Below are 7,713 nucleotides of genomic sequence, written 5' to 3'. Positions count from 1 at the left end.
TGTGGCTCTTGAAATCCCAATGCCAGTAGAGACAGAGGCCCAGACTTTCCTGAGGGGCGCTTGGGAACTTAGGGGAAAGGGCTCATTTTTATCACTTTGGCCTCTGGGTAAGTTTCAGTACCTGGAGATACTCTGAAACTTTGAGTGAGAATTCAGCCCAAGTGAGCTGAGTGAGTAGAGCCCAGTCTTGCTTTTGGAAGACTGTCTTTCCCGCAGCGAGCACGGCAGGCAATGGTTTCTGCCACATGGGAGAGACGTGTGCTGGTGGCACAGAGGCTGGCTTGTGTAGCCTACTGGACCTGCATGGAGGGAAGCCAGGTACAGGTAGTTTATACTACCACGATGCTCTTGCTCCATGGGGTCAAAGGACCCAAACTAGACAGCACATGAACACACTTCCAAGTTATAAAGTGCAGCATAAGTATGAGTTAGGATTATGATGACGATTGTCACTAACCATCTATTATGACATTCCGATTCCTTAGAAAGATGTCCTTGGCTTCTTCATGTGTTGGAACATTTTCATTTCCTCATTCAAGTAAAGCGATAAGTAGGCGTGAAACTCTGGTATCAGACTGTCTCGGCTGGAATCTGAGCTCCACTCTGTGGTAATTGTGTGATCCTGGACAAGTTATTGACTACCCTGAGCCTTTGCTTTTTTTCACCTGTAAAATGGGTGCAGTGGTCTGAATATTTATGTCTGCACAAAGTTCATGTGTTGAAACCTAATCCCCAATGTGGTGGTATTAAGAGGTGAGGACTTCATGAAGTGATTAGGTTGTGAAGGCTCCAACCTCTTGAATGGGATTAGTGTTTTTATCAAAGAGGCCTCAGGGAGCTTGTTCCTCTTTTCCACCATGTGAGGACACAGCAAGAAGGCACCGTCTACGAGGTGGACAGCGGGCCTCACCAGACACCGAATCTCTTGGCACCTGTATCTTGGACTTCCTAGACTACAGAACTGTGAGCAATAAATTTCTGTTGTTTATAAATCACCCAGCCTGAGGTATTTTGTTATAAGTCTCAACTAAGACAATGGGATTAAGAAGATTAATGTGATTACCCTATAGGTTGGTTATGAAGATTAAATAAGCAATCATGAATAGCACTTGGAACAGTGCCTGGCACAGAGGTAGTTGTAAAAAAAGTTATTCATTATTTACTTATGTGCACATGTGTGCGCATGTGTGTATGTGTGTGTGTGTGTGTGTGTATGCATGCTTAGGTACAAACCTTCAAAAATATTTGATTATGTCAAAATCATGCTTAAAAGTACAGTCCACAGTTATGAATTATAATTTATAAATTGTTAAATTAAATTACAATTTATGGATTGTAAAGTCCATAAATTATAAAGTCCTTCATAATTTGTCCTACTGGTCTCTCCAGCTTACTATGTAATCCATCCTGCATACGTGCACACCACATCCCTCAGCTAGAGCTGAGCTCCTAATTTCTCACGTACTGTTGTGCCTTTGCACAAGTCCCTCTTCCTCCCCACCTCCCCTCCCCTCTCTAGAGAGGCATAGAATAGAGCAGAGAATAGAGCTGAGACTTTCTCCTAGTTTCTGGCTATCACTGTTTCCAGAAGCTCTGCTGGTTTCATTCTCTTGGGTTCTGTGAAGCACCCTTTACTACTTAAGCTGAGTTGGTGCTCCTTACTTTCAACCAAAGAGCTCTGCTACTGGGACCTCCCTCATGCAAGTCCTGGGAAGCTCAGTGAGATGATCCATGACCTGCAGCTATCATGGTGCATTACACATCCCGAGTGTTTAAATGTTATTGTCATTATTATGTGCTTGGGCTGTTGATCAGTGGTGGATCTATCCATGTGAATAAATAAAAAAAAACTTAGCTTGTTTCTCCATGGAAGATAATTCCTGGCTATGGATTGGAAAACAATTTAGTACAGAAATCATAATGAACCTAAGAAGTTCTGACTCTAGGGTTCTACAGAGTCACATTTACTTGAGAGTGTGTATCATAAATACAAACGTAACGCATTTTCTTTAGGATCCTATGGTCACCTGAGTAAATTGTGAGGGCTACATTTAGTGTATTCTGATGGGCATGAGACTACTTGGGTTCAAATCTCAGTTCCCTTTCTTATGAACTGAGTTATCTTGGGCAATTGATTAAATTTCTCTGCACCTCTGTTTTCTCCTCTGTAGAATGGATATAGTAGCCACCTCCAGGACTATTGGGAAGCTAAAATGAATTCATACATATGAAGCCCTTAGTGTACTGCCAGGCACATAGCACTCAGTAAGAGTTAACTCATATTCAACCATCACCTAATTTTCTTTTACCATCCCAAGAAATATGGTTAACTATTTTTAGCTAGAAGTAATCTTAGAGCCCATACATGCCAGTCGTTGACAAGCTTATTTATTTCTTCTTCCTTTTTAGACAACGGACTCTTTTTTCCTGGTGAAACCTATGTGGAACTCTAGCAGCTGAGGTTGCTGCCGTAATGTGCTGTGAGTGCACGACCTTTCTGGTCTGGCTGCCTGTCATCCATCCTGGTGCGATCGAAGGTTCCTCCGTTGTATCCCTCAAGGAGCAGGAGTGGGAGGCAAACGTGTCCACAGTCAGAGGTGATAATACCTAACTGCTAAACCAGACATTTGCGGATGCTCCAGACAAAGTGGTGTCGCAAGCACGGATCTGGGCCCAAACCCCTTCATTTTATCTGCGAAGAGGCTGGGTCCCATGGAAGTTTCTAACAACAGGGAAGCTTAAAAGTGGCAGGATTGGAACTTGAGCTTAGGTTGACTGACTTAAAGCCAGTGAATATTCAGCTATGCTGGTTACATTGCCTGCTTCTTTAGCAAGAAGGAGATAAAGAGAAGAGCACTTGGTTTGGACAGGAGACCTGGCTTTAGATCTTGGCTTTGCAACTTGCTGGTTTTATAACCTTGAGGACATTTATTAACATATATGCCCACCCCAAAAGCCATGGCTTCCCCTTTCTACACACCCTTCCCCTTTAGGTTGGTGCCACATGACTCTGCCCTTTGTCCATAGCAAATGAGTGTGATTTTTTATTATTCTTTGGGAAAAGCTGGATCCTTATTCCTGAAAAGTCCATCCCTGTGTACAAGGAAGGTGTTGGTCTAATGAGAACCAGTTGATGGAATCAGGTTGCCCAGAGTAACATCTCTAATGTTTCCTTCTGAATATTGATATGAGTGTATATTTTGTTTATTTTATTTTATTTTTTTCTTTTCTTTTCTGAGTTGAAGATTACAATGTATTTTTTTTAGGGTAATAGTACTAGGGTGCCATGACCTTAAATGTAGATTTGCAGAGTCATGATTAAATTCTGTTCTTTATTGGCTCTAGTATGGTCTTTCACCTCTTTCCAAAGTCAGGCTATGGGATGTCGTTCTCATGCATGGGAATTCTTTTCTGACTTGGGCTGCGCAGTTTTCCAGCCTCATCTCCCTCCCCATTGCCAAGTGCACACATATTGAAATACTTGTCATTCCCCAGATACTCCAAGCTCTCCCTGCCTTGCCTTTGGACATGATGTTCCCTTTCCCTGGAATGCCCTCTCCTATTGGGCTGCCATCTGTCCTTCAGGCCTGAGTTCCAGTGTGTCAGTTCTCTGGATGGCCTCTCCTGATCCTGCTGGCTGGGCTTGCTCCCCTCATCTGGTGCTGATAGATTACGATCCGCCAGTGTTCCCTTGTGGTTGCTGGTTCCCTTATTTGGCCCCGCCACTAGCTGTGAGCTCTTTGAGGACAGAAGCGTGCACTGTTCGTATTAGCATTTCCAGGGCTTAGAAGAACTGGTGGTATAACATAAAACATCCATAAATATTTGTTGAATGAACAAAGAATGAATAAATTCTTTCTGACAAGGTAGGAAAAATATTATAGAGATATTATTAGATGGTGGTGGTCAGTATAGACTTAGCCTCTGTTAATTAGAAATGAAACTGTGGACTTTAATAAGTGACTTGCTGAGATTCAATAGCTTTAAAACAGATTTCAATAAGGTACCTTTGACCTTGAATTTCTAATTCTTTGGGAATTTAAAATCTCCCCCTCCTTTTTTGTTTCTGAAACAGTTTTGAGCCAAAGGCAATCTCGAATTCAATCTGGTTGGGTTACTATATAAACCTACTAATTACTTGTTTTCATGCTTGTATTTGAACTTATAACAATCATATATGAAGATTTGGAAAAGACATTTCAGAACCTGATGACGTGAGGTTGCTACCACCCTCATTGAAAAGAATAAATTTAATAGACATTTGCTTTTTATTCTTACTTAGAAAATGTTCCCATATCTAGCCTTATTAAATAGAGAAAGACATTAAAAGTGTAGGGTTTTTCAGTTCTTTGGGCTTTAAAAAATGGGTCTTAAATGTTACAAATTAATGCTTGTTTCTTTGCCTTCATTTTTGGACAGACCACATATCATCAGCAACTCAGGAAGAGTTTGCAAAGTGGGTTTATATGATGAGGTTTTATTGAGCAACGAGCCTCCCCCAAATAGCAGTCTTCATTTGGAAGAACTTGAAGTTCAGATAGCTATTCTTCCTGTGTTAATTTGTTCTTTGGTGGAGCATTAATAAAAGATCTTGTCACAGATTTATTTTTATTGTGGTGGTGGTGAAGGAGCAAAGAAATCTTATCTATATTCTTTTTCCATTATTTAGAGGTATCATTCATTTCCCTCTATCAACAGTGCCAACTGTGCTGGTCAGAGGTATGGTGAAATATACACTAGTTTCTAGTGTTGTGTTTGTGGTCGATGTTGATAGACAATGTCACATGTATGATCAAATCCCATTACAGTCTGTCTTTGTATCAGTCATCTATAGCTGCATAACACCCGTGACATCCCAGTGGCATACACTAACAAACTCATTTCTTGCTCATGAGTTTACGAGTCAGCTGAGACAGCTTTGTCTCACACTGCAGGTTGACCAACGTGGCTCTTCTCCATGCAGCGCTCATCTTCTCCTGGCACCAGAAAGTTGGCCAAGGCCTGTTCATCTCTCGGTGTTAAAAGAATAAGAGAACAAGCCTCAATATGCAACCACCTTTCCAGTCCCTACTAACATGTCTTTGGTCAAAGCAAGTCACATAGTTAAGCAGAAAGTCACAGGGTGGGTAAAGTCCCCACTACCTTTTTGGTGGAAGTAACTACAAAGTCATGCGACAAAGGGTATGAATATAGGGGAAAGTAAAATATTTACTCTATTACAGTCTTGCACCTTTAATTAAATACCTTTTAGATGGGGTATATAACTATATATTTGGCAGATACCAAAATCCACACTAGCTCATGCCAAGTTCCAGCAAAAACCGCAATGGAGTCTTTTTCTGTATAGTTTCTTAAAAATAAGTTACTTTAAAAGGGTATACTGGGGTCACAAATTTTGCTCATACTGTCCTCAGATGTCAGAGAAAATATAGTGTCTTAATTTCTTTCTGTGGTTATCCTAGTCTTTCTCACAAACATCACCCAAAGAGGAGTGGGAAAAAAATATTGTCTTGTCTAAGAAATGTAAACAGCTTTTTTAGTAAGTCAGACTTTCATAATAGTTGGTTGGTTTCTCCTGTGTCTGCTCTATCCTCTCCCACCTGTCTAGGAGGGGCACGAGGTAACTCACACATCCTTTTTGGGTGCAAGTTTCCCTAGCAGCTCTGCTTGCCAGCCCTGCTGGCATTTGCATCTGTAGTCTCAGTGGGTGATGACGTGTTCTCTCTCCTCCTAGCTAGGCAGAGCCTAGTAGCCCTCCCTGGGTGACCCGGCCTTCCCTTGGCTCTTGCTGGTGCTCTGAGAGCCCTGGGTTTCTGCATTAGTGTCCACTGTGCCCTGGTGAGGGAGGCCACCCCAGGCCTCTGCTGTTGACTGCTTCTCCCCTCACTCTGGCAGGCCCCATGCTCCTTTCAGTTTAGCTGCCTCTGAGTCTCCTCTCAGCACTGTGGGAACTTCTAGGTGCCACTTATGCCCTCAGGAGCCACAAATAGTCTGGGAAAGCAAAATGCCAGGGTGCTCTTCTGCAGAACCACTGTATTAGTTACAATTCTCCAAAGAAATAGGACCAATAGGAGAGAGCTCTCTTCCCACTCCTATCTCCTTCTCTCTCTCTCTGTATGCATCTGTCCAACCATCTATCCATCTATCTATCTACCTAAAAGGAGATTTGATAGGAGGAATTGGCTCACATGATTACGAGGCTGAGGAGTCCCATGACCTGCTGTCTGCAGGTTGGAGACTTGGGAACCCCATGGTGCAATTCAGTCTGAAGTCCAAGGGCCCGACAGCCAGCGGAGCTGAACATGTGACTCTCAGACCGAGGACAGGAGAAGATGAGATGAGATGATCTAGCTCAAGGATTGAGACAGAAAAAAGGGGGTGGGGGACAAATTTCTCCTCATTCCCCTGCTTTTTGTTCTATTCAGGCCCTCAACAAATTGGATAAGCAGCACTGCATGGGGAGGGCCATCTTCTTCATTGAGTCTATTGATCCAAATGCTAATCTCATCCAGAAACACCCTGGTAGACACAGCCAGAAATAATGTTTAACCTGGGCACCCTGTGGACCCAGTCATACACTTTTTCTAATCCAGTTTTCCCCAGACAGCCTTGTCTTGGCAACATGGTTGGGCATTTTTCAAGCCATTCATACAGGCAATACTTTGACTATCGGTTCTTTCTATGGTTTAGATTGAATTATATGAATACCAACATTTGGCATCATTTTTTTCCCACATCAGATGGGTAACGTGCCAACATCGTAACAAGGTTTGAGGGAGGCACATCTCATACATGAGCGTGAAAACCCAATCATCACACTTATAAACTACAAAAGGATCTCGGCATTTTTGAGAATAACAGCAATCCCATATGGTTTGATCCATATGTCAACTGGGAGAATTCCTAAAGAGAGGGAGGACCAGTCTTAGCCTGGTTCCATCCCCTCCCCCATCACACTTCCTATTCAGAAAGGCCAGGAAGGCGTAGATTCTGGAGGAGAATTCTGAAGAGTTGCTGACACGGGCCCGGGCAGTGGCTGCAGAGGGTTTATGCACTGACCAGGGTGTTCCTGCACTGCAGGGTCTCTTCCTGTCCTGGGTCCTGTGATCCTGAGAGTCTGTGCTCCTGGTCTTCAGCATTCAGGGAAAGGAGCTCCAGTGTCGCCTGGGAAGTCTGGCTCCCGCTCCAGGTGGAGTGACTCACACTGGTGCTTTCCCGGGTGGGAGGTGGTTGCAGGCTGCATCGTGAAATGCGTCAGAGTGTGAGTGTGAGTGTGTGTGTGTGTGTGCACTTGCAGGTGCATGTGCAGGTGTGTGTGCAGGCGTGTCCCTGTGGGAGGGGGTGGACAGAGGTGGGGTGCTGGCCTGAGGGGAAAGGCCGGAAAAGCAAAAGCCAAACACCTCCGTCCTCCATGGCCGGTCGGTTCGCTCAGGCTTTTGAGGACACGCAGTCCCCAGTGCAGACCCAATTTCAAAGATAGCTCAGGGCAGTCAGGGAGGGAAGGTAGGTCAGGGCACATCTGTATTCCCAAAAGGAGCTGAAATTGTTCTTTTCCCTGCGCAGCGGTGACGCAGGGAGAGAAGCAGAGCAGACAGAGCTGGTTTTTTTTTTTTTTTTTTTTTCAGTACTTTCTCAAATAGTTTTCAGATTTGGGAATTACAGTTTCTAAAAGAAATAGTGCAGTAGCTAGTTACCCTCTGAGAGCACCACAGA

General features: G+C 43.6%; 1 non-coding gene across 1 annotated transcript; it reads right to left on the bottom strand.

Annotated features, from left to right (window-relative positions):
- Window positions 1-6,734: 6,734 nt before the first annotated feature.
- LOC138383118 (small nucleolar RNA U13) lies at window positions 6,735-6,838 on the bottom strand. The gene has a single exon (XR_011233560.1). It is a non-coding gene; the product is annotated as a small nucleolar RNA U13 (small nucleolar RNA).
- Between the last annotated feature and the right edge of the window lie 875 nt (window positions 6,839-7,713).

This window comes from Eulemur rufifrons, chromosome 4 (genome assembly GCF_041146395.1).
Source record: "Eulemur rufifrons isolate Redbay chromosome 4, OSU_ERuf_1, whole genome shotgun sequence".
NCBI lineage: Eukaryota > Metazoa > Chordata > Mammalia > Primates > Lemuridae > Eulemur > Eulemur rufifrons.
This window is presented reverse-complemented; position numbering and strand designations above follow the sequence as displayed.